The 27,987-nt window shown below is 39.6% G+C and overlaps 1 protein-coding gene and 1 long non-coding RNA gene across 3 annotated transcripts in view; one reads left to right on the plus strand and one right to left on the minus strand.

Annotated features, from left to right (window-relative positions):
• Nucleotides 1-27,987, plus strand: part of CELF2 (CUGBP Elav-like family member 2) — a 515,386-nt gene that overhangs the window by 147,547 nt on the left and 339,852 nt on the right. The window lies entirely within an intron of this gene.
• On the minus strand, nucleotides 34-27,966 carry LOC135324672 (uncharacterized). 2 transcript variants are annotated; one of them, XR_010385976.1, is made up of 3 exons: nucleotides 27,743-27,966; nucleotides 8,963-9,131; nucleotides 34-3,818 (listed from the first exon to the last, which is right to left on the minus strand). It is a non-coding gene; the product is annotated as an uncharacterized LOC135324672 (long non-coding RNA). The 2 variants fall into 2 exon arrangements; XR_010385987.1 differs by having other exon boundaries at nucleotides 8,963-9,134.

The following is a 27,987-nucleotide window of genomic DNA, read 5'->3' on the forward strand; positions in this document are numbered from 1 at the left end:
AATTCAGGGATGGAAGACATATACACATTTTTAGACAGAAAAGATCAGGTCTTATTTATTTTGTTACTATGGTGTTGTGCCATTTGCAGTGTTTCTGTCGCATGCTCTTGATTAGGATCAGGAAGTTTCAAGTATCATTAAAATCAATATATCCTTGTTATACAAAACGTAGTGTGTGTTAAAAAAATCAAAGCAAATATTGTTATGCTAACTACTCCAGAGGTGATATCAACATGAGGAATAGCAAAGGTGTCTTACTACAGAGCTGCATGCCATTGCAATGCCCTTCCTTTCACATTATAATTTATCCTATGCAACAATCCTATTTCAATATTCTTCACAAGCCCCCCCCCCCAAAAAGAATTATCAGAAGTTCATTTGATTTGTCATACAGTAAGATGGAATCAAAGAGGCAAGCATAAACCCATAGGTAGGAAAAACTGTTTGGGATTTATTTTCCTATTGAAACCACCCCTTATCAATATTGTTACTGTTCTTATTGTTTTCACTACTACCTCAAATGTTCTGCAGGGCATTACAGCTAACAATTTCATAGTATATGATAGTACTGTATATGAAGCATTGCTGGGAAGAGTTATACCACATCAAACCTTCCTGACTCTATTTCTTACAGGCATCATTTTAAATTTATACTTCCATTACGTCCAACTGGGCTTGCAAATTGAGTACTGGTTTATGAAGTATTAATTCATATTGTATTTAAAAAAAAAATACTGCTTTCTTAGTTTAAAAAAATCAATGTATACAATAGCAAACATTTTCCCACTGGGTTACAAGCAATTAGAATCCACCAAGAGAAAAGTCATCTGTCAATTGCAAACATTGTACTTAAAAACAAATCCTCGGTGCTGTCTGACTAAGCCAATGTTTAAGCAAACAAATATATTCAAATATTCAAAGATATACTTGATGTAGTAACACTTTTTGCTGAGCTTAATTCAAAAATCATTGCAGCGCAGTAAACAGAACACCCCCTAAAAACAGAGATTAAAACAAGCGGTGATAGAACTGCATATAAATGACAAAATAACCACAGGTATATGAATCTTTATTGCTGAAAGCGACCACATTTCACAGTAAATAGGAGAGTGCAGGTGAGTGGTAGGAAAAGTAACCGTTTAAATAAAAATAATAGGAGGTTATTGGTCTGAGTGATCAACACTCAGATCATGAGCCAGACCAATAATGTCTCATTCTTGTGGACACAATATTATGCATTTGGCCCAGGCTTATCAATTGTAAGACTTAAACACAGAGGACAGAATTTCCTTGTTTTCTCTGTTTTGTGTCTATAGGGTGCACTTGAGTCAAATTTTCATGCTTGTCCTTCAAAGCCTTATGGGCCTGAAAATTCACAGTTTTAATAAAAGATGAGTTTTTCATGTTTTCATATGACTCGTGTCAAATGAAGAGTTGGCAAAGCTGCTATAAATGTATGGACGTGGATAATAAACATGAGAAGAAGGGATCCTGAAATTGTTAAGCCTTTGAACACATCTTTGACTTTAAATGTACCCACATTTATTTAAGGTTCTGTGCATTAAGCCTTAACCCCTTTTCTAATTTCTGGTGGGCTTTTCCTACCAAACTGTAAAACCCAAGGGTTGCATCGTCTGGACTGGTGTTAAGTGCCTGACACTAAGGATTGCACTGCACAGTCAGCGGCAAACCTGCCCAGTGTAATCTGTATGCAAAGCTGCAGCATGATCAGCGGAGGCAAAGAGAGGTTACATTGCCCACTGCTTGCTTTAATTGGAGTTAAGTAGATCTATTATATCTGTGTGCCCCATACACTAGCTGTTTAATGCAAGATGTGTGTATGAGAGAGCGCCTTTTAGAAGTAAGGGAATGGTAAGATGTTATATTAAACTGATTTTCCCCAAAAGATTGGTGTATTCTTAATGCCTGCCAGTTGGTGTATCCAAGTCCACGCTCCTTGCTCCTCAGGGTGAGACGTACTCAGCAATTTTTATATTTCACAAATTGGATTCCTAAAAATCGAGGCACTCAAAATCACCAGTCCCTCTTAAATTTTACTACTTCTAATTTGGGGCAAAAATAATAATGACTAAACTACAAGTGGGGTTTTGGAAAACAGGGAAGTGGAGACTTGAAGGGGGCAATTTAAAGGAGTAAGAGTTGAAATAAGACGTGGAAAGAAGTAGCTGGGAAGGGGCTGCTTAAATTTGTTGATAGCAAGATGGATACAAACAGGCTGCAAGAGTACTGTGTTGGGGGAAAGAATAAAGCTTAAGGCATTAGCTGGAGAAAGGAGAAGAAAATCACTTTCTGTCATAGGTATCAGATTGGTGGATCATGATGTAGGACTGTCGTTTTCCTGGACTATAACCAAACTAAGTGGTTTTACTTTGATAGGCTCACATGGGGGATGTCTCTACTGGAGAACACAAGAGGTAGATGAAGCTAGTTGAAAGGAAAACCTGAGAGCCAGGGCAAAATGTTCCCAGACAAAATTCATGAAGGTCAGGTAAATTTGAGTCAGTTCCAGGAACAGTAGAACCTTCCTGGTGGTTACGGAGGAAAACTAGATGACTGGATTTTGTTAAATGCCTAAAACCAAGGCATCAACATTGGGCCATCTGTGAATGTTACCAACTACGTGTGCTTCAGGAAACAGCTGCACAGTGACCTCAAAGTAATTGTCTTGCGAGGCTTTCTGAAGAAAGTCCTTTGATGATCTCGTTCATTGCACTGGTAAACTGGGGAAAACTTCGTGCCTTCAGCAGGACCCCTCTTATAGAGCCAAACCAGCCACCCCAGCTCATGGGCAACAGGGCAACCTGGGGGAGATTTTTCAGGATGTTTGGCCAAAAAGAGACAAGAGCTTATTAGGAAATAAGAAGGGGTAAGAAACTAACTACTGAAGTTGGGATAATGGCTCATAAGCTTTCAAAGTTCCTAGACGCTTATCCTAATGAAAATTGAACCTCTGAACCTTTGGAGGTTAACTTGTCCCCACTTACAACATCATTAGGAGATAATGTCAATGGAATGGAACGTTGTCACAGGACAGCAGTTTCCCACTGCTAAATAAATGCTGAGCCAAAGCCAAGATATTTATTTTCAAAGTGGGAAATATTTACCCTGCAAACACGTTCTGTTCCAGCGACTTTATGCCTGTTACACCAAATTGCTAATGAGGTAGATGCTGTCTGATGCATGTGGTTAAACTAATAAGAGTTTCTCCATGTCCTACTATTGAAAATATGTATTTTTATTGGATTAGAAAACAGATTAGTTCAGCATTTCAGCCAATCTGAAAAACGGTTGACTCTCACCAGTGCAGTTTCTGAAATACACCCTACTTCAGTGGCTCCTCAACCTTAGCAGCTGGAAAGCCCTGTTGTCACTCAACAGCTACAGAGCTGTAACGTAACTGTCTTGCAAGGCCAACAGCTTGATGCATATGACATGGCACTAGCACTGAAGACATCAGAGAAACCAAAACTGCAGAATCCTTTTAATTTCAATAGGATTTGTAGAATGGTACCAAAGGAGTATCAGCAGGTTCTGGAGATATGGAGAAGGATGTGCAGGCCAGGGAGTTGCTCGTTGCATGGACCCTGGGATTTCCAGGGCCGAGCCCAAGCAGTTGCAGGAATTTGGAGGAAGGTGTATCTGCTCAAGCAAGCGTAGGCAGTGTGGGCACCAGGAGAAGCGGCAGGAGGTAGGTGCAGAAAGTGAAGTGTCTGTAGATAGTTTTAAAGGTCATTTCTGTTAAACCAGATCTGTAGAACAACCATAGATTTGCCTCTCTCCTGCTGACTTTTGACTGTCTGGAGAAAAAAAAAATAGAATATAAAAGCTGTCTGTTTGCCACAAAGAACTTTTTTTTAATTGTGTTTATATAAAAAAGTCAAAGCTTAAATTAGCAACTTCTAAAATTCAAGAAATTCTTCCTTTTTGGCCTTTTTTTAAAAAAATCACTTAGAAAATAAGTTTCTAGAGAGAGAAAAAAAAAATCCCATTACAGATATTCCCTTTCCCAAAGGCACTGAGTTCCTAAGTCATGTTGACTCTAGAAGGGTATTTGTTGATTCAGTAGGATATTTGTTCCTTTCAGGGATTTAGGCTTCTCAGTGCCTCTGTGGATGTGGATCCTCACGCCTTAAACTTACCAAATCACAGTTTCTTCTGTAGTGAGAGTTGTATATTGTGTATGGCATAGTATATTGCACAGGCCTGAACTGAAAGCTGATACAAGTAAAAAGCATAGACTGAAGGAATACTTATGTACAGCAGTGAAGCATCTCTTATTATTTACACCTATCACTCTTATCACTTTTTACCATAAGGGCTTGGCCAAGGAATTTGGGTTGGATCACCTAATAAAAACATTAATTGAATTCCTAGAAGTCTGCAGCGACTACTCCCAGGGTTTCTGCCAAGCGCTCCTTCACTCCATGCTCCTCTGGCAGGCCAGGATAGTCTAGTGCTTCGGAAATAAGCCAGCCCCTCAGCTGAGCTGTAACCGCAAGGTCACACAGGTGACCTTCATGACTTACCAGATTCCATTTTCTTGCTTTTGCTGTGAACTCTCTCACTGCTTTATTCTGTTCTGAAAACGCTAAAAATGGAATATGTTTTCCAGGAGCAGCATTAGACAACATGGAAGTATCTTGGAGTTTGCATTTTCAGAAACCTTGCTTTTTGGCATATATTTGTAGGTCCATACCAGTCCTTTCTTGGAATGCACATGTCAATGACCATAAGCTCTATAGCTTCCGCCACACTAAAGTTGCCTCAATGTGCTTTTTGCTGTAGGTTTAATATTTATTATTCTATAGGTTATTCATTTTAGTATGGCCTTAGAGCAGACTTCATCAGGATCCAATAATCATGGTTTATTGGGTGGACAGAAAGCAGGCAGTGAAGTCCCTATTGGGATCTTCAGCATTAATTTATGAGGTGCGTTGCAAAACTTAAATCCATCTGATTTCCATCAGCTTAGCTATAAATGTAGACATAATGATTCTATCCACTTATTTTCAAATCAATTTAACATAACTATCTCCCAGATTAAGGAGACATGGATCACTGCACAGTTTAGGCACTAATGTAGTGGTTTCTACTCACCAATGTCCAATAACACTGATTAGTTTAGAATCCATTTCCCGTATTAACAGCTATTGGAAAGAGCATATTTTTGTTGTTCGGGCTTTCCTACATAACCCACACAATTTTGAGAGGAGGAAATTCTAAATGTTTTAATAGCAGCTGTTGCAATTGATAAGCAATTAGTGCACTGGAATGAGCTTTGTACTTTAAAATGTTTTGGTGCTTTGGGGAGAGAAATTTCAAAAGTTGTTAAAATTTAGGAATTTGGATTGACATGTTCATGGAAAATTTGCATTGAGTAAAAATGTCCTTTTTATAATCAAAATTGAACTCTGTTTCATTTATGGGGTTTTTTTTTTTTTCCAGTTTTCAGCCAAGTCTCATCAGCTTTTCTAAAATATACAAATGGTTTGTATCAATGTAGTTATACTGATGGCTGAAATGGGGGGAAATCCCAAGTTAAACAATGCATTAGCAGAATTTATATGAGTATGCAAATATGTATAGCAACATTTCCGTGTACACATTATTGCAGAGAAAAATTCAATTCATAACATCTAAGGAAAGAACAGAGACATTGAATGGGATGTATTTTAACATGGAAGTTTAATTTGTATTTTCTATGTTTATTTATAGGGAAGGCTTTGTTACGTTCATCTGATCAAATGCAATGATGCAATTAGATTGCTGCTTGTTGAAATGGGTCTTATAGTGCTTATTAAAAGTAAATATAAATAAATGTTCACAGATCAGTGTGTTCAGAAATGGTTTTTTTATATTAGAAATATTTCACTGCATGAAATGTATTAACTCCTTAAATGTGGCAGATGAGTGTACTTAGCATCACCACACTAGGTCACTGTAAACACAACTGACACAACTCATTTGGCTTTTTCAAAAGCTGTTGTCAAAAACCTCTTGGGTGGCTATTAGAAACCAACAACAAAGTAATCTTTCACTATATCAGAAATATCCAGGTCAGAAACAGAATCCACTATGAGAGTATACTTTTCAGTTAGACAATTTGAGTAAGAAAAGAATTGTTGTGGCACTAAATGGAGTGGGAAAGCTGTGGACAGAAATACCAAAATAACCCACAGCGCTTAATGCCTACTTCACTTCTGCCTTCCCTGCAAAGATTGATGTGATCAAATGACTGGTGCAATTAGAGGCATGAACAAATCATAACAACTCAGACTAAGTAAAATAAGTACTTATATTAGTTAAATATTTTCATGGCTCTTGGGCCTCTGGAAATCCACCCAAAGGTAAGCACTATTAGAGAAAGAGAACTGCCAGAGCAATACTGGAGCAGTTGGAGGCACCTTGGAGAGCTTGTGGGAAGGTCCCAGAACACTGGTAAAGGGCAATTATTGAGCCTATCTTTAAAAAGGGGGAAAGGAGAATAGATTTGTCAGCTTAACTTCAATTCCTAGAAAAGTCCTGGAGCAAATAGTCAAGCAAACAATTTGTAAGCTCCTAGAAGATAACAACAAGATGAGTGACAGCCAACATGGATTTGTCAGAAACAAATCTTGTCAAACCAACTTCATTTCCTCCTATGACAAAGTAACAGACTTTGTAGATAGGGCAAAAGCAGTAGATGCTATATGTCTTGACTTCGGTGAAGTTTTTGACAACGTTTCTTTCACCTGACACTGTCACAATAAGGAAGGGAAACATTGGCTAGATGAAGCTACCTAAGATGGGCACAGAAATGGCTGGAAAATTGTGCTCAAGGAGTATAGATGAAAATGAATTGTTTTTATTAAGATAGAAGATGCCAACTAGCTGAAAGGAGGTCCAACGACTTGGAAAGGCAAGAGTTGAGAATGAGCTTGACAATTTGTAAACACAGTCGGAAGCATCTAAGATAATTTAAGGGAGCAACTGGCTAATTAGCTGCTCTGCAGAAAAATAGCAATGATGGAAAGCAAGATAAAAGTAGATCCCTGAAATGAATACAATCAGCAAAGTGACAGAAAAGACAAACACTATTCTAGGATGTAGAAGCAGGAATAATATCTGTAAGATATACAGCATAACCTTTCTGCTTTACTTGATATGAATGAGGCCATAGCTGAAGCACTGAGTTCCCATTGCAGGTTGCATTTCAAAAAAGATGTGGGCCAGCTAAAGGCAGAAGAGAGGATGATAATCACAGTGATTAGAGGTGTAGAAACTTGACCTATTAGAAGTCAAAGAGTTAGAATTGCTTACTCAAGAGAGAAAACTGAGAAGAGAGAGGATAAGTAGTCTTCAAACACAGAAAAGATTGCTGAAAAGGGGAAAAGACTAAATTGTTCCACATACTCACTTTGTATGTGACAAGAAATAATGGGCTCTAAATTGCCAAAAGGAATATTTATGTTAGACACTGGAAGAACTTTTTAATGGTAAGAACAATTAAGCATGGAAATAGATTGCCTCAGCAGATTGTGAATCTCCATCACTGGAGACCTTAAGAAGAGTTTAGCTAAACATAAGTTAGGAATGGTTCAGATAGAGCTGATCCTGCCAGGGGCAAATGAATGACCTCTTGATGTTCCTCCCCCCTATTGTTTCTTTAATTCTCTGAAACATTAACATGATGGTGCACAGAGGTTCAGCGTTCCGAGTTGTGAAGCTGAATGCATTTGCTAATGATGTGCACAACAGATAAACACGACATTGGCAGATGTCAGAATAATTTTTCTAGTTAAGGTTTACTGTGACAAACTTTTGACAGTACTAAATGGGAATAATGATAGCAAACATAGCTTGAAATACTCAAACTGTTGCTGTTGTTAGCTGCTGTTGTTGGCTAGCAAGCCAGAAGATCTAGGGGACTTTGTGCATAAGACATATGAAGTGCCTGTTCATCACTTCCCAATAGCAAAACTGAGCATGAAGGAAAGAACAGGAATCCATACTGGCAATCATAACACTATTATGTAAAATCAAAGGGTTTTGTTGTTGTTTTTTAACCTGGATTATTATATGAATTTGGGCCATTCCGTAATAGAAATAGGGAAGACAAAATTTGTACTGTTTCTTTGTTACAGAAGAAATGGACAGTTAGATTGATTAGAGATGAATGAAGACTATTTAAAAAACTAACACAAATAATAACATAGTAGGAGTGTATTCCTGCTCAGAATTCAGGATCATCGCAATGTGATTTGTGCTATTTGAAATAGTCGGGGAAATGAAGCCCTAGAATATCCTCAACCATAAAATTCTGAGGTTACTTGGCATTTAGACTAGTCTGGCTTGCAGACAGAGGTATGTTCATCAGAAGAGTGATAGAGCAATATTCAGAAATGGGTGGCCTGCTTTGAACTCCAGCAGACCACTTTATCTCTCTGTGCAACAAAGGCATTCCAGTAAAGGGTTTCCTTCTCCTTGGGTAGCAGCTATGCCCCTTTATTATCCATCAGAGCCTATATTGAGCCATTCTTCCCTTCCAGACATATAACATGTTAATCCTCCCTTCCAGACATATAACATTTTAATCTTCTAGCCACTAGCCAGTGTCACCTGAAGCACAGTTCTGTTGGTTGGCTTTACTTATGGTAGCACATCCATTTTTCAGTGAACTTCACAGCATCAAATGAGTAACATTGTCTGATGCCAGATAACTTCCAGATAGGAGCTAACCATATCTTTGAAACAACTAAAGCGTCACCTGGAGTCTTTACCATGATAACAAGCCAAAGAAAACCTATGTGCTCCAACATGCCAATGATTTGATGAGAAATTCTGTCTTCCAAGTCAACGAGGAAGGAATGTGTCCTCCTGAATTCACAATATACTACACAACACTGGAAGAATTGCTGCTTTGTTTTAGACGAAGAAGCAAGACCTTCATTTCCTTACTTACCTGCATAAAGTTTCAAGGAGAGGAGGCAGAGTTGATTTCCAGTCTAAATATGTGTTTGTCTCGTATCAGTACAAATTGACTGCGATATTTCCTCCAGCTGCACTTGTCTTTGCAGAGTGGATAATTGTACCTCAGAGTTTCTAAACTGTGTTGTTCTTCAGGATATAACCTGCTACACAGATAACAAAAAAGTTATCTACCTTTGTGGTTTAGGTTTGATCGTAAAGCAAAGACAATTGCTTGCACAACATTTTGAGGAGGGTAAGTTATTAGCAGAGTCTTAAAGGTATTACTTGTTGGAACACAGCAGTGCAGACTTGACAATTTGAAATTACTATAAGTGTCACTAAATAAAGTAATGGGGTCAAATCTCTTGTGTGTCTAAACTAGTACAGGTCCATAGAGTTTAACAGAGCTGTGCTAATTACATCAGCAGAGAATTTGCCCTCTAGTTTCTTAAGACCTGTCACAGACAAACTACTTTGCACACTGACATTTATTCTCAATTTTATATCCTTAGATGTGTTTGCTTGTGTTTATATACACACAGAGACTGATACAGGGATAGATCTAATGCAGTTGTCCACCACTGGCATGGCTACCAGCAATCTGTACATTTTCATTTTGAACTCTGGCACCTTGGAATAAGCCGGAATAGAACTAATAACTCTGCCTTATGTCTCTGGGTCTAGAGAGATCTAAAATTCTTCTATTGATAGATGATGAACTGTCGGTGACTGAGGAGTGTGGGGAGGGTTGAGGGGTTCTACTGCTGGAAAAAAAAAAACAAAACAAAAAACTATTGAACTACTTCTATTGAGGAGGGGAAAAAAAGCAAGCAAACAAAACAACTCTAGGTACTGTGTATTAGGCCTGAATTCACCTTAGGCCCTCTGTCTACTTTTTTCATCCTTTTTTCTCTCTGCTTTATTCCTTGCTCCAGCCTATAAGGATTTGACAGCACCACTGCCCTTTAGCAATGCTTGCTCTACATGGGAGGGCAGCAAAATATTAGCTAGTTTAATGATACTCTCTGGCTCCCTGGAAGAGCAGCATTCATCATCATCACTTAAGAAAACACCTTATCTCAAGTAGACAAGCTCAAGCAGGTTATTGCATCCACATCTATTATGAGGTTGCAGCATCTACACTGAGGTTACCAAGAGTCAACATACAATTTGCTACTACTTCACAAAGAATTAATGTATTGAACCACAGTGCTAGCTAATTACCCATGTCGGTGACCCTGACACCTTAATGGAAAATATTGTTTGCCCACTGCACAGCAGCTCACACAGGATTAGTGTTGCATTTAACGTGTTATAATTAAGGGTTAAAAGCACATAAATTGTTAGAAAGAAGAAAAGATGCCATCCAATCCATTTTACTGGGCCACTCTTGGTCTATCTCACTTCTTCTCTCCTGCTTTCCCTTGAAGTACAGGTCTAAGTGGGCTTTGCATGTGTTACAACCTTGTGTCATGCAGTGATGTCCAAGCTGGTTTCATCTTGGGATCATGAGATCATAAGATCCTAATTCAGGTCAGAATGGACCTCATTGAGTCCTGCTCAAAGAAGGGTGAGCTGTGAGATCAGACCAGGTTCTTCAGGGCTTTAATAGCTTTGGGTAATAGAAACAAAGCAGTTGTGTGAGCAAGATGCTCCACCTGGCTACTGGATTACTCCTGGCAATTACTGAGTATAATGCCACAGCGCACCACTTTGCTGCCACACTTGCAGCATGTCTCAGTAAAAAAGGAATAATTATTTCTAAATGTATAATTATTTATGTTTTCCCAATCACCATCTATTTTCTAGTGCCTTTTCCATTATTAATTTGCTCCCTTCTTGGTTCTCTTAAATAATTCTCCATATTACCCTATGAAAAGGAATCAGACTTCTGAGCGTGTTCTTGGACTTAATCTTGGCATTATCTGCTTTGTGTTATTCAGCAGTCTGCCCAGGCTCTCTCTTTAGGAAGATTATTTGGACTGAATGAACACCTTCAAGATTTGAAGGTTCAATTTCGGTAAACTTCACAGAGCCTTCCATGTTTATCAACATTATCAAACCTCAGAAGTTTGCAGCATGGTTTTGAAATTTAGATACACTGTGTCTTCTTTGGACTCATAACTACACTCATTTATAGCAGTTAGAAAAACTGCAGTAACCACCTCTTCGGTATTTTGTTTCTTCTCTTCCTTACTAGACTCAGAACTGGGTTGTAGGATAAAAGATACAGAAAATGTTTAGAACATGTGAAAATGAATGCATAGGGCTTGACAGGGGAGAGCCAAGGATTATGTAGCATGTTTCAGGTCATTCATAAAACCATTTGTTGGCCGGGCCTCAAGTCTTGGGTATGTAAAGTGTGGTAGCATCTCAGTCTTTATGCAGAGTAACTTCAGGCGAACGACAAACTTTTAGAAGCGCTCACAGTTTTGAAATCCTTAAAATCTGAATTCTTAATCCCACTTTGAAGTGAACAAAAAAGCACACTCTTGTGGCAAAACCTTCACAAAGCAATCAGAGATGCAATAATGGCTTCAGAAATTGAGATCCCTAAGGAAGCACACCATCATTTCAAAGCACCGATGCGCAGTTTTGCACAGGACGCAGCTGGCTGCCCCATGCAAGAACATCTCCGCTGTTTAGACCCTCTAATTGAATGGCAGCTTTAGGATCAAGATTTAGGCATTGAAAACAGGACACTGGGCATGGAAACGTACACCACAGCCGACCTTGTTTGGAGCAGGAGGTGGAACTAGATGACCTTGTAAGGTCCCTTTCAACCTGAACTTTCCTGTAATCCTATAATCCTATAAAATAAATAAGAGGTCAGGTTTTCCTTTATAAAATATTCTTACATACTAAATTTTTAACTTTGTTATTGTTGGCTTAAAACTGTAGGAATTTTCTAAAGAACTTAACTAAAAAACTGAAACAGCAATAGAAAAGAAGCTATATAATTAAATTACCAACAAGCAAACATCACTCTTGAATATCCAGGCCAGAAATACAACATTTGTGAAGCAAATACAGTAAATCTATGTACATATTTTAGTGGATTAGATGTATAATACAGGTGGATGACTGTCCTATGCTATGTTTTATTTGCTACACTTAATGCATCGTATCTTACAGACCACAGAGAATTGTGCTGCTATATTAATTACATTTTTAAGTGATTTCCTAATCTTTGGACCATTTTAATACCTGACTGTTGCAGAGAGAGTGTATTAGAATTTCACACAGTGCTGCTATCTGAAAGAATTTAAATAGTAAGCAAAAAGCTCCCAATTTTTTATGTTCTTTCAGCCATTTATTTCTATTAGTATCAAAGTGGCTGTTTTACATTATGCAAACAATCATTGGAAAAGCAAGTTGGATAGTAGGTTAACTCTTACAGAAGAAATATATGCTATGATAACAGTACCCTGTGTGGATGTGTTACACTTAAGACATTTGCTTCAGTATAAATCGTTCTTCATAGGAAATAAAAGTGCTTTATTGTATTACAGCAGGATCCTAAAACACAATAGATAAATGTTGTAGGATATATTTTGGGTGTTGCCAGTCAGTTGTTGCTCTTTTTTAAAGTAAAGGATGGAACTGTAGACAATGGTATCCAAAAGAACATTAAAATCTGATGTATACCCACAAAATCAATGACTATTTAGAATGAAGCTTGAAAACTTGATATAAAACACTATCTTTATCCCATCAAGCTAGGCCTACATCTTGTCCTATTGAGGGGATTTATGGAGGCAGTACTGCAGTATCTTTAAATGAATGTGAATTCCCTTGCTCCTTTAGGTCTAAGACACATAGTGGAACATTATGACCTGTTGAGATTTTTTTGTGCAGTAGCTAAGGTAATAAGTTATAACAGCTTCACTTACAGGGATATGGGAAATCTACCAATCTTTCCTTTCAAGATTTTCTTTGCTTGTGAATAATAGAACCATAGTATTAAAGTCTGTTTAGCAAAGCTAGGAATTAATTTGTTGTTAGAGCTTGCTGGAAATTTTCCATCAATGTTCTTTCACTAGGAAAAAAAATGTTTTTGTAAAAATAAAAATTTCTTCTGGAAATGTCAACTCTTCTGGGAAAGGCCTTTTTTCCCCTTAAAAACCTGGAAGCATACTTTTAGTATAAGAACTATATTTACTGATTTCTCTTTCTTCAAAATTTCCTGCCCAGCTCTATTTTACTAACTAATCCTTAAGTAGGGGGTTTCATCAGTAGCTTTCAAATCAGTACAAAGGAGAAAAATGTCACTGTTCCTACAGAACCTAAGGCACAGCAAGGGGGAGAAAGGAGATGCTAAGTGGCTTGCATTAATCACCCAGCATGCCAGCTGCAGCAGAACCCACCTCCCAAGCCCTGGGACAGTGTTATGCCTCCTACTGCACAGCCCGTCAGCACTTGGATGCAGGTTCTCTTGGAAAGCATCCCACTGAAAGCCTCAGCCCAAAATACCTTTAAATATGGTCGGCTATGGATTTAACCTGCATATTTGAGTGGTTCATTTGCTGAAGGAGGAACTCAAGCCTCAGCTACAAAAAAAAAAGTCTTTCCTTCTTTCCCCTTTCATAAGCTTCTGAGTATTGGGAGCCAAAATACGTGAATTTTGGTGCCTCAAATTTTTATTGTTTTACTTTGTAGCTCAGCAGACAGAGAAGAAGAGCAGGTGTGGAAGGCAGGGAAGAACAGTGGGGCTCCTTCAAGACAGGAAAAAATACTCTCAGGCATGGGGAGAAAAAGAAAGAACAAGTTGCGTTCTGCTACCAAAGCCTACAACGGAGGACCTAAACTATGCTTCCAACAACAGTTTAGCCTCTTTCTCCATTCACCTAATTTTTTACATAATAAGAGAAAGTGATACTTTGTCATGCTGTATTAAAGATAATCCTCTCCTGCAGTCCTTGTGGTCCTTTATGGTTGTACAGTTAACCTAGTTATAGTCCTTAATATTTGCACAGCAACTGGTTCTTACTGCCTCCAAGCAGAAGCTCATTCTTTGTTCCTCTACTTCTCCTTGTTGACCCAGCTGTTGACCTTGGTTGCTGGTCACCGAGTCAGCAACAGGACTGCCAAACTCAAGGAGCTCTTTGAAGAGCTATGTTCGACATTTTGACTAGTTTTCATCCTGCAGAGCCCTTGAGAGGCCACGTGGTTGTGACACATCCCAGGCCAATTAGAGAAAATGGTAGTGACCCACACAGTGAGCCAGCAGGGCACAAGGTGGAGCAAAGATCCATGATGGTTTTACTGAGTTCCAGGTAGCTGGGGGAAAAAAAAGCTTGGATCCAGTGGAGGATCCGGTAGAGCTTGACTTACTGGTGATAGCTGCTCTTCCTCCCCAAAGGCACCTTTATAGGAAAGTCAGGCCCTGAAGGATACTTCCAGGGAACCTACTCTGCATTTTCTGCAGAAGCTTGGAAGCCTATTGGAGCTCATTGAGAACATCATGGTGGTGTTCATTTCCTGTGATGCAGCTGAATGCAAGTCACAGTTGCGACCAGAGTCCAAGTAGATGAAAAACACACCAACAAATGCGATTTCCTGAATGAGGGCAAAAGAGCCGTGTACCTCTATCACAGAGTATGATGTGTCTATCAAAGAACATCACTGGAAAGGCGGTAGGATGGAGCCAGTGGGAACATCTGGGACGCTCCCATTAGAGGATACTTGAAGATGGGGAAATATAAAACTTTGTGCTTCGATACTTAAACACGCAGTGCTTTGGCTCCGGGCTTGCTTTCTCAGCCTTACAGGAGGGCAGAGTCACACGCTAGGGCAGCATACTCAGATCGCCAACATGCATTTATTACGTTACAGTAATATATAAAAACTTCATCTGGAATAACCGTGCGACTGGGTCAGGCACAACACAATGAGAGACAGTACGGGTCTCAAGCCACCTATCATTTAAGTAGACAAAGGAATGGGAGAATGTAAATATTATCATTCCCACTGAGCAAACAGAGAGCTGGTATCATTCAGGGGGGTCGGGCAGACTGAGGAAGAAAACCCGGATCTCCTGACTCCCAGGCCGCTATCTCAACCAGACAACCACACTTCCTCTCTTGACAGAGCTGTTGCCTGCGTGTTTTGATCAGCACATATTGCTTCCAGCATCTGTCCTTCATCCCTTCTGATTTCCATGTCCCTATTAAATTTCCTAAAGATGATGTAAAAGGTCAGGCAAAAACAAAACAAAAAAAAAAGACCCATGAAAACATGTCAAGAAAAATGCCATCCCTTTTCTGAAAGCTTGTTGTAAAATAAATAAATAAACTAGTATTAAAGAATGGGAAAATTACCAAGGGAGTCATAAAAAGTTAGCTTTAGGCCACAGAAATGTTGCTTTTCATTTCTATATAGTACATGAGAATATTTTGTGGACTAACAGTGCATGAATAATGTTTTATTAAAATGTATATCTTTACAGCTTTATTTTATCAGGTCCTTCAAGGTTTGGCATAAAAAAGGTTTAACAAGTTTGACACATGCTGATTTAGCATTTATACCACAAACTGAATCTGCTGCTTTGTAAGGGAAAATAGGCCAGCTTTCAAAATACAAACACTGTGAAGTATTCAAAGTGAAACAAAACAGAAGTGAGAAGTGGGAAGAAGAAAAAAAAAAAGAAAATGAAAAATGCAAGCCACAGTCCTTCCTAACCCGCCGTGAACAGGTTTTGGACTAACTTAGGGAACAGATTCCATTAAACGTTGCAGCACCTATGGTCTTAGCATCCACGTTTCTTAATATAATATGCACATGCCAGATTTCTCCATAGGATTCAAATAAATGTAGTCAATGAGTTTTTTTTCTCTTTTATTTGGTGGGCATTTGATCAGGCCCTTCATGAGCAATCTTAATGCTTTATGCTACTAAACATTGTAGTCAAAATAAAGCAGCATTTCTGAGAATCCAGGAGTTTTAAAACTTTAGATTGTGGTCATATAATCAGTGGCAGAAGGAGGTATTTTTGACATCTCTTTGCTCAGCCTTATTCTCCACCCTAGTAGAAGGGTGCCCTGATATTGGTTGGGGTTGTTAAGCTGCATATTTGAAGGTTGGTTTAGCAGTCAATAATGTATATATTGCCATAAACCCCAATATTTAGGAGAAAAATGGCTTTTCCTGTTCTATGCTAAATGTGACCTAGATTCTTTGGAGGCTGAAATTCTTAGTTGAGGCTCAGCTAAACTCTTTACTAAACTGATTCTTACAGGATTTTTTTTTTAATTTGTTTAATAAGAATTTTTCTTTTTGTACAAGCACTGGATAACTGGCACGTTTTGTAATTTTACATTTCCATTATTAAAATTGCCAGATGGACACCAGTTAAAAAATTTTTATTTCATTACATTGATATTTTTGTACTTCTGCTTTTAAAGTAACCAGATGGGGGTTAGCTAAATTCTCTGAGCTACTTGTTTATAAAAATGGGCTGTAGAGAGAAGTGTTTAAGTCTATATGCTAAGCTCGCTTACAGCAACTACAACAGACAGAGGATGGATGACATAGACTTTATGTTGTTAACCCGGCATCATCTTCATAGAGCTAACTGATTAACTAATTAAGATATGTACCACTGCCCAGCTTCATTGTGAGGTTTTTATGCTCTATCTACATCTCCACATTTCCTATATTTCCTCTATTTTTTTCAATTTTGATGCCTTGAACAGCAGGGACGCACTCTACATAGTAATTCAACATGAATGTTAGAGGAAGAGTTAGTTATAAGGGATGCCCCTAATGTTTTCTCTCTCATAAATGCATTTTTTATGACATTTGTTTAAACTAGAGATGATTTTCCTGGCCTCCGTACTCCCTTTCTTTTGGAACTTCCAAACTTTCTTTTACCTTAAAATCGTTTCAGCAGCACTCATTCCATTTCTGATTTGTATAACAATTTTCCTGCCAATAATTTTTGAACTTCAAGAGATTCGAAAGCTACTTATGCAGGTTATTTCATTTTCCAGCGATATAAGTGGACACGGCCACCTTCCACAACAATCCAGGACAAGGAACTGGTGACGGTTGTCCCATTCCACTGGAATTTCTACAGAATTTACATTTTACAAAACCTGAGCTTCAAAAAGAAAAATTAACAAAGCTGGCTGCATTAAGTATACATCATGATTTTGATGAAACCAACAGTCCTTTTGTTAAAGGGGTCTACTTGGAACAAATGCATATGGGAAGTATGTGTGAGAAATTCTGCAATTTATTTTTAAGCTGTGTGAAAGCATTCTTTGTTCTTTTAGAAAGGGAGTCCTTTGTAGTTTTAGCCAACAGTTTTTATCTTAACTGTGTCAACTTTTATAACTCTTTCCTTAGCAGTCTTCCCAGGCAATACAATACTATAAGACGGGGGGATCATATTGTTTTTTGGGGTAACAGGCACAGTAACGTTAACAGAAACTTTAAGCAAATTTTTGTCCTTTTATGATATTTTTAGTATGGGACAGATTCATACTTTCCTGAATAAATAGCATAACTCTATACAACAATTGCCAATTTTTCTCCGTTGTATGTTTTATTGCTGGATGATTCAAAACTGAGAAATGCTGAGTGGTCCTAGGAAAAAAATGGTTAGATTGTGTAATGGGACTAATGGAAAGTGGTAATGGGGGGAGCTATAAAAGTTGGAAATTTTGTAGCATTGTCATAAAGGAACAAATGACAATTTTGACTGCTTTGCAGTAATTTGTACAAGAGAATATATAGCACTAGAAATCAGAATAATGAAGAAACTATCTTGGGGTTTTTATACAAATTTGCAAGCTCTGCAAATCTATATTTTCTGGTGACATATTATCCTGTTTTTCAGTTACCTCTCCTACAAATTCCTATTTTAAATTTAACTTCTAAACCATTTGTGAATATAGTCAGGTAATGTGAGGACGGGAGGGCACCTTGAATTCATGTAGCACTTTCTAACCACTGTTGTGTATTCCATAGCAAATTTTCTTAGTTTCAGTGGCAGTGGCTCCTAAACGCTCTCGCAGATCAAATTTAATATCATTGTCTTCATAACGAAGACTTCTTTGGGATGTCATCTTCTTTAACTGAATGTGGGTCTTCTTTCCCATTTCTCCACCTCGCAGAATTTAGAGTTAGTCATTGAAAATGCTCATTGATATAAAATCAGCTGATTGCTGCTGTTTAGTGTGCTCAAGGAAGGACTGCAGAGCAAGTTGTTTAGCTTTGTTTTCTGCTAGGCATTGCAGGCGGCCCAAGTCCTCTCCGCAGGCCACGGCTCCCACCGAGCCGTCCAGATGGTCTGGCTCAGAACCTTTCCTTTCATGCGAGGTGGGGAGGTGGTGGGGGAAAGTTTGTGTCTGGCTCAAATGACTCATCCCCTCGGATCCCTGGGCCTCAGCTGCTGTGCTATCCTCGGCAGAGCCCAACGCTTTTCCTCCACCACTGTTTCTTTTTTACAAGCTGATGACAAGCTCGTGCTCCTTGAGCCCTGGAACGAGGCGAGGGAGCAGATGTTGTTGCCCTATTAACTCTGCTTGGTAAGGTAATCTGGCGAGCACAAGTCAGGACAGCACCGTCTGGCTGCAGCGCGGTGGCGAAAAACACAGCAGGAATATCAGTGCTTTTGGCACGCTGGAAAAAGGCCAGCTTCCCAGGTTTGTGGAAGCCACAAACTGACTGAGAGGTATTGGAGGTCTGTCTCGTGCTGTTCTCCCCGAGACAGCTGGCTGTACCTGTGCTCTGGCCTAGCTGAAAGCTCTCTCTCCTCGGTTAGCACAGCCTGACCCCGAGCTAATAAGCCATGCAGCACAGTACTAACTTTTCAGTCAAATAATGCCAGAGCAGCCAAGAGAGCTTTAAGCTCGCTAGGAGGGTATTCTCAGGGCTTCGACGGTGCAGACAGTGCACTCAGAATCAGTGGCCAATATGGAATCTGGGCAGCAATGAATGCGAAATTAATACATTTTCTAACGATTACATCTCAGTGCTAGTCCTGTGATTCAAAATCAAGAGTATACAGAAAAATCTGATATAGTTATCGCGCTGAAAACCAGATAATGTGAATAATCAGAAATGTAGCATGTCTATTCATAACCAATTTACAAAAGGTGGAGTGGGCAAGAAAAAGAGATTGGAGAGGATTTTAGGATCATGGGATAATTCAGGTTCAAAGGGACTTTTAGGAGGTATCTAGTCAAGCTTCCTGCCAAAAGCAGGGTCAGTTCTGAGGTCAGACCAGGTTAATCAGAGCAAGGAGTCTGAAAAATTGGGTGTATATAGAGCATAAAGTATACATGCTAGAGATGAAGTTCTTGAAAGGGAGATAGAGTTTGTGGAGCTGATGGATGAATTGAGTAGGAGTTACCCAGAATATCTGTGTAGTGAAGCTCTGTGCAAGTTCATAGGATGATAGGAGTAGTTAGTACTAAAAGTACTAAGATGTGTTACTCCATAATTACCTGTCAGTAATACATGAAGAAACATGGTGTTGCGGGACACTTCAGTTTGTGAGACATGGCTACTGATTCCGTGCAGCTGGTAGTAAAATACTGATGATTTTTTTTTTTGATTGCTTGTTTTTGGGTTTGTTTTAAATAAAGTCATTCCAAGCATAAATGATATTGTGCTCAGTGCAAAACAAGCCTATTCTGGACTTCATTGTGTTGGATAAAGATGAATTTGTCGCTAGACTGGAAGTTAGTGCCTGCCTAAGGATGAACGATCGTGACGTGATTGCATTCAGTACAGCAAACTGAGTACATCCCTGCTAGTCATACACATACTGGTGATTTAAAAGAGATAATTTTCCAAAGGAGGCAAATTATGAATGAAACACTGGAAAATAGGAAGCTCTTTATTCACGGTTTATTAGATTATCATAATGCCGCAGTCGGGAAAAAGGACACCTTTGGCTAAAAGCTTCTGCCATCTCAGTGGTATGGACAGCAATTATAGAGATATGTAGAGAGAAAATGAAAAAGGGGGGAACAGGTGTAAATGAAAAGTTGTGAAATACATAGGGTCGTGCTGGAGAAGCTGAAGGCATGGGGTGGAGGGGGACCCTATGGCTGACAGGAGGAAGAACAAGTGGAAGAAACTGATGGCGTGCCAGGAACAAAAAGCTCGCTAAGCAGTGCTATAGCTCAGGGGATTGTGAGTGGTTTTTGCCACATACTGGTATTGCTGCTGCTAAGGCAGTAACAGCTTTTGGCTCTGGAACAGACCATTTACTTGCAAGTGGTTCTTATATCACATTTGAGAACTCCTGCCTTTAGGAATATTTGTCTTGTATTACTGAAAATGACATAATTTCTAAAAACCCAATGTATTTTTCATTCACTAGTTCATTTTTTCAATGCTTATTTTCTTAATTATATTTGCTGGAGATAGTTTCAGTGGCAGTTTCCTTCACCTTCAATTTATATTTTTATTTCTATGGTTCTAAAGCCTTTGGCAGTCTTTCAAAGAGCATCCATACACACACTGAACACAGCTCTGAATTTCATCTCTCCGCTATAGATGACAGCTCCCAATAAATCCACAGCCAGTGCTTGTAGAGAGATCACCTTACCTTTTCTCCTCCCTGAGCAGAGCTCCAGAATAAGTCGTGATTCTCAACACTTCATTGGTCTTGGTAAAGTTCTCCTTACTGCCAAGTTCAACGGCTGATGAAGTTACAACTACTATTTCTCCATTCCTGTGCCAGAATTTAGAGCAGCTGGAGCAGAAATTAAAGAATCTGTAGCATACTCAGGCTTAGGGGTTGCATTTCAATTCCAGTTATCTAAAAGCTGTTCTGCTGTCCAGGTCAAGACAGCTTCCCACAACAGCAATTTTGCTAGGACATGGCTTCGCACAGTGACAGACATGTCAATTCAGGTGGTTTTACTAAGGGTTGTGACCTCTGACAGCAGAGCAGACCAGCCAGATGGGAGCCGGGAAGTAGCAATTTGCCTCAGCAAGAGCTGGCAAACTTTCCCCATGTACGAGTGAGGATAAAAAGCAGCATCCCACTTCTGTGTGGACCGCAAACTATCTTAAAATAGTTTACAGACCGGTCGTGGTATTCATACCATCTTCTGGGTATGAACACCTTAATAGACAGAGATAAAGTTGTTAATAGTGGTGCAGAAAAAGACAGAGGTGAGCAATACATTTTTCTCTTCCATGGGAGATATTTAGATTCTGTATTTGAGAAGCAGCAGGATGATTTGCTCACATCCTCTCAGGATAATGAAGTGTGTTTTAAATTCATTAAAAACTTTGGCTGCTAGAAACATCTCATTGGAATGGATCATTTTAAATAAGCAGACTTGGTTAATCTGCACTGAAAGGGAAATTTTGCTGGACCATGATCCTGTTAACACTATGCCAGTGTTCAAAAAGGGCAGGTGCATTGCCCCACATACCGACTGGCTGCTCAATCTGTCATCATAGGCAAAATAACAGAAAAGACACTGAACATTTGGCCGAAAAATATTTGACTAATAGGAATGTAACTAATGAAAGCCAGGAAATCCATCAAAAATATCTGGTTCCATTTCTTTATGACCTTACAAGGGAAAAGTAACAACATACATTTAGTACTCTTAGACTGGGTTTAGTCCCTTCACTTCACACTCCTTGGCATCATGGCACTCAATTACCAGTAAACCTCAAGTTAAATGGATTGAGAACTGGCCAATTAACATAACAGAGCAGGCCTCAGCTGGATGTTTGGTTTTTGGGGACAAGTGCAAGGCCCTGTTTTTCCATCAATAATGTCAATATTAAGCATGAACCCATTACTGGCATCCTGGATTGAACATGAGTTTTAGCTGCAGCGTGCATAATCTGAAAAGAAGTGTCAAAGTTTCAACAAGGTTGAAAGAGAGAGAAATGGTTCAAGTACTGGGGATAAGGTTTAAGATGCTTAAGTTAGTAATAGAGAGTTCAGTCTTCCGTAGCAAATTAAAGTCTGGTCATAATTAGTTCACTTTCTGTTTACTGTGGAAGGATCCTCTGGAGTCATTCATGAACTTCCTCCTAAGCTGGTATCTAAAAAAAAGAAGTAAAGGAAGATATAGGGGTATCTAGAAGCAGCCTGGGAAGTGACTAGACACCTATTTCTGCAAGAGGAAAATACTGAGTCTTAAAAAGTTTTTCAAGATAGTGGGTAAGGAATAATAATCAAGAGCTGGAATTTCACGTTTGGAGAGAAATTACAAACCAAACAAGAGCAGCATAAACTATTCAAACTATTATGAAAATTGTCTGTGTCTTCTCCTGCCTCAGACGGAGACTGAATGCCTTCCTGGATGATGCAGAATAGCCAAGTGCAATCTGCAGTTTAGTCCTTTACCAATTCCATCAGACAAGGGCAGCTGAGTGAAACCTAAGAAGGCCACACAAGATGATCTACTGATATCTTCTGGCCTAAAGTACTGGGAACATGGGTTGTTCCTTCACTTGGAAGTGAACCGAGTTTCCTAAGGAGTACTCAGCCTGCACCAGCTCATGCAGCTTCCAAAGAACTAGTGATTTCATCCAGCCTCCAGAAAACTAGTGATTTGACAAGCCCATAATGATTGAACATCCAAATGGTAAAACAAAGATACTTTTCTTGCTTCTCTATAGGCCAAACCATACAATATGCAGCTTTCGAAACACCCAGTGTCTATAGGGCAGTGTCATGTTCTAGGAAGCTGATTCTATCAGTCTAACGCTTTTTGCAATTTTTATTGGTCGGATTCTGTCAGATGAGGCAACGAATGTTTATGCCTGAGGTTTAGAAAGTAATAAAAATGCTTTATTTTCAACATGGGGACCTGTGCTTGTCTTTATTGGAATCACAGCCCAGGCCTTGTCTGGAAGAAAAATCACTACAGTGCTTGGGCTTTTGTAACTGAGGTCAGCAAGAAAGAAAAGTGTGACATGAGATTTTGATATTTTTGAACAGAAGGAAAGGATCTCTTGTAAATGAACTGTACGTGTGTATATGAGCTGCGTATATAAATAATGTAATTTGGGATACGGTAGCTATTAATGCTTTGAAAAGTTATAAAACTTCATGAAGAGAAGTAGGAAGTAACAGAATAGGCAACATGGGAATGAATGAACAATTATTTGAAGCTTTTCTTGAACTGAGCAGCTCTCAGAAGCAGAAAGAGCATGGTACTTCTTTTTCACAAAAAAGAAAAGTTTATTTATATGATAAGGTAAATAATTGCGCTTAATAAATAAGCAAAATCATATATTTTCTCTTCTTTCCCGATTTAGGAAAAGGACTTTTTTAGTGAACTTTTTATATGGATGATTGCACTTTAGACTTGACTTTAATTCCAGCTTTCTATTGATGAGGTAATAGTGCTATGAAATTCCCTTATATACTGTTTCACAGGGATAACATGGTTGGGTTTTTTCAGTGTGATCCACCGTGCTCTGTCTGGATGTACACACACACCTGTACACGGGTTTGTCAATGTTTGTGCATATGTATGCAGATAAGCACTTAGACTCAAAGGCTCCAGGGGAGTTACATGCCCAGAATCAGGACAGTTAGTTGTTTTTTGTGCCTATAAAAATCTCCTGCCAGCCATTATGGTGAAAAATAGTCTCTCTCGTTTTGTCATATTTCCCTGCGTTTGTAATAGGAAGGGAAGATGAAACGGTGTCATTTCCAGCGAGTCTGGCAAATCTTGAATCCCAGCCAGTGTCACACATGAACTACGTCTGTGCTGTTGCAGTTCATATGCGGGCTAAGAGGATGCGTCTCCATGGCTTTATATGAAATATATATGTGACTGCTCAAGCATCTAACGCGTTTTCTCCTTCCCTACTTCTGTGTCGACGTCCTTAGTTCAACAGCAAAGCACACGTTCTCGTTGGTGACCACAGGTCTCTTCCTCTGCTTAAAGGTTATAAGCTCCACGCACAAGCTATGTGCTTGTGGCTGATACTTTCAAAATCATGTGCCTGAATCTAGTTGCATAAATATGAAGCTCATAAATGTAAGACTTGTTTCAACATTTTCTTAATTCCATCATTATTCCCTTTTACTATCTTCCCCTCATTCTGCCCTAGGTCTTTGAAGCTTCTAACTTGTTTTCATTTTAAAGGATAAAGTGTAGGTGACCATCTTTTAAAGCTTCAGGGGTTTCTCGTTTCGCCATGGTAACTCTTAAATTTTTGAAATGGTAGAAGCCATCTGTCTCAACAGATCATGTTCTTTTACACTGAATGATGAACTAGTATTTCAGCTGATTTAGACTTAAAGCAATCTTGGAAAGGAGAGAATTTCATAAAGCTGCTGCCAATTTTTGTGTCTTCTACTAAGTTCCTGGTGTTCTACTCTGTGCCTTGCTAGGGTGGTGTCTGTCCCTCCCAGATGGGAAAGTAGGACACAGATCAAAAAATAATTTTCTCAATGTCAAGAACAAAGACTAAGAGGAATTAACTGAACATCTCCATCTAGTCCCTTACCATTGACCATCCTTTTCTCTGAACTTTTGCAGTGGATAGAAAACCAAAGGCAGATATTTGAAGCATCTCTTAAAGACACATATGGATTTGGGGCCACTTTGTGCCTTTGGAAATCTTTTCCTAAGCGTTTCACAGTTTGCATTCAGAATATATTTTTTTAATACTTTAGATTTATATTTCGTCACTTTATGAGACAGAATCCAGGCTGTACAAATGCAGCTGTGGCCCACGTGAAAACACGGCCTTCGCAACAAAGTGCTTATTAAGGTCATTACTGAAGGTTTTGTTTTCCGGACTGTGTCATGGAGGCAGCCTGAACAATGACCTTTTCATGAGGCTTCGCGAGGACCTCTTGGTGCTCCCTGTATGACCTGACACCAAAAGAATGGACGTGAAAAGACAGACGGTATCTGCTGTGGCGTTGCGAGTCTCGGGTGGCGCTGGAAGGGTTAACAGCTGCTCTTTCTCTCTGCACCAAATTTGACCCATGACTCCCCTGAAAGGAATGAAAGGAGCAGATCGGTGTGCGGCTAGCTCTTTTTGAAAATCTCTGGCAAATACAAGGAGCTTTTCTTCCCTTTCATTCTTCTGGGCGCGGAAGGGCAACCCCTGCATGGGACTGCAGCAGCCTCCTCGCTCTGCCGAACGGAGCAGCTCTCCCGCTGCTCAGCGCAGGGAAGTTTAGCGCGGGACACAAATTTGGCTCGTCTGTTGTTTAAGGCAAACGACAAACACCTTAAAAACAAGTCGGATGATGGGAGTTTAGGGAAGACTGTCTCTTCAGCGAGGCTGGAAAGCATTTCTCCCATAATAAAGTGTGCCGTAATAGTCACTTTCTGCTAGGTGAATAGGCACAAAACATATCTTTGTTCGTACGGCTTTTTATTGCAGCGGTTGTCATGAACAAAACCTGAAAGCACTTGAAAATCCATTAAATTCACAATCCGTATAAGAAAAATACTATCTCTTGAAAGTTTGTCTCTGTAGACTTTGTAAAAGTGAGAAGTTGATATGTATGAGGCGCATTTATGTAATTTAAGATTAATGATTAACCGTTAAAGCGCGGGCTTTGTACAATCAAACCCGCTGTTCAGCAAGGAAACAAAACCCTTAAATCGCTGCAGCTGCTGGATGAAGCCAACTTCTCGGTTGCTCCGTGTGATAAGATGCTCTGAATCCCCAACTCTTTGGCCGTTGGCTGGCTGTGAATCAGCGATTAGTGACTGTCTCCGGGGTGGTTCGGTTACAGTACTCGTTCCCAAAGGGTAATTGTCTTTTGGATTTAAGCCTGCTTTTTCTACGGTTGTGTTCAGGCACTGAGGCATGACTTTGTGCATTTTCTTAAATTTTGGCCTTGCAATTTGTCGTCTCCCAGATCACACGTTTCACCAAGGGAGAGAGGACTTGCTGTAGAGATTTGTAATACTTGGATTTACTCATAGCAGTACTAATATCAAGATATACTTTCTACGACAGAGTTATTAAATTCAGCCGGATTTTATCACATATCTAGGCCACGAACGAGTGCTTGAACTCCCAAGTTTAAACAGCGCCTTGCCAACTTTAAAACATTTGGCTGGTCAGCAGGAAAGGAAAAGCTGCTTCTAAAGTGCTGGAATGCATTTCCAATTAGTCATTACATTGCTTAAAAGGAGAAGCATTAGGCGCTGGGAGGAGAGGAAGGGGGCTGGATGCGCAGGCAGGAGGGACAGTGGGAGGCGGCAGAAGAGCCTTTATCAGCCCACAGCAGCCTGCCCTGAAGTTTGAGGCCACCCTTTAATAGTTAAGCTTTTGTTTTACAACAGGATTCCTGGGGGGGTGGGGGAGGGGGGCATGGTAAAGGAGCCCCATGAGTTTTTTTTTTTTTTCCAGATAACTCGATATTGCTTCATATGGAAAGCAAGGGAGACAAGAAGATGAGAGATGGAAAATATGCACTGGGATGCTGCTAGAGGGCTATTTTGTGGCCGATGGTTGCCTGATAACCTGGCTGCTGGGCATCCCGACTATAAAGTTGTGCTTCGGCAAAACTTCCTTGTCTCCTGAAATGTTTTGAATGAGATAACACCCTTCAAAGAGGATTAAATAACCAACCCAAACTGCTCACTACTTTTGGTTTGCTTCCCTGTCTGACGGTATGAAGTCCTCAGCTCGATAGGTGTCTGGGAAACATCTGGAGAAAAAAAATCTCCTTATGACATAAAATCATCTTGCTATTGCTCAGTAGCCATCATTGCTTATCCTTTTTTAAAAAATGCTTTGTCCTGTACTTGACCTTCAAATATTTGTAGCTAGCTGATCTGGAGCTTTTTTGACCACACAGCTGTCTAAACTAAGGCTGGTGACGTTGCTTAGAGATCCTTTGGTGCATGCGCGCCCATATATGAATATTGTTTTCAAAAGCATACATATTTATTTACTTTAACATGACTCAAAATCTTGAAGACATGTACTTCTTGATCGTATTAGTGGAGAAATGCTCAGCTCTCGCCGGTGGTGCGGTCAGGACACGTTGCCACAGGAGAGCCCCAAGCTATACGACGAGCTGCACTTCAGCAGGTAGAGAAACTTTCAGAGCTGTCGCCTGCTGGCTCACTGCAGTCAATTTGCCTAAGTAATATTTTACAGATGTGCTCTCTGTTTCTTGGCAAAAGAGCTAAAGATCATAGGCGATTTCTCCACTTCGAGCATAAAAATAAAAGTTTTGAAGACAAAGTCCTAAACCACAACAGAAAAAACAATTTAGCTAAAAGACAGGTGGGAGTGCCGCTGGCCAAGCACAAGAGTGAAAATAGTTTTGTAGTGGGTTTTTTTTTGTTTTTGTTTGATTTGTTTCCTCCTACTACAGCTACATGCTGTATAAAGTACGTAAAGCTGTTTTGGAAAAATCTATTGCCTGTTGCAAGTTTCTCTGTGCTAAACTTAATCTGCTCATTTTATTTTTAGAAGGTTCATAGTTGCTTTTTTCAGCATTGTAGAAAAGTTGCAAAACGGCAGCCAGGTCCAGTGAAGTGGAGACTTGGCTTTTCTTCCAGAGATGAAAAGTTTAAGAAGAAAATAATAAAAGTAATGGTATATAATTGCAAATGGGAAAGGAATAAGAATCTTTACTCTTACAGTATTAATTTCATGCAGCTATATTGGAAGAAAATCATGGAGTGTTTTCAGAAGGAAGGCAGCAAGTTATGCAAAAATACGTCTACAGAAAGCATAAAATATACTTGTTAGAGATAAAATTCTTGAAACAAAGACAATGGATGAATAGAGCAAGAGATGCCCAGAATCTCCACGCGGCAGAGCAAGGTTTGGCACTGACCTGAAGGGGGAAAACTGGATAAATTGTTTCTCTTGGCCTTGGTTTCTCAGTCTGTGTCAGGAGAAGCAGTGGTCCTCCACCTCGTGTGTCTAGTCCTTGAGGTCTGCCGATGCGGGAACATCCAGCCCTAGTGCAAAGATCTTCCTTGCAGGTCTTCCTTACTGCTCCTGAAGCAGTAAAGAAACTGAAACTGGTTAAATGCAGGGTGTAAGTCTCATTCCCTCCTTCTCATCTGGGGGTGTGAC

Source organism: Dromaius novaehollandiae, chromosome 1, assembly GCF_036370855.1.
Source record: "Dromaius novaehollandiae isolate bDroNov1 chromosome 1, bDroNov1.hap1, whole genome shotgun sequence".
Taxonomy (NCBI): Eukaryota; Metazoa; Chordata; class Aves; order Casuariiformes; family Dromaiidae; genus Dromaius; species Dromaius novaehollandiae.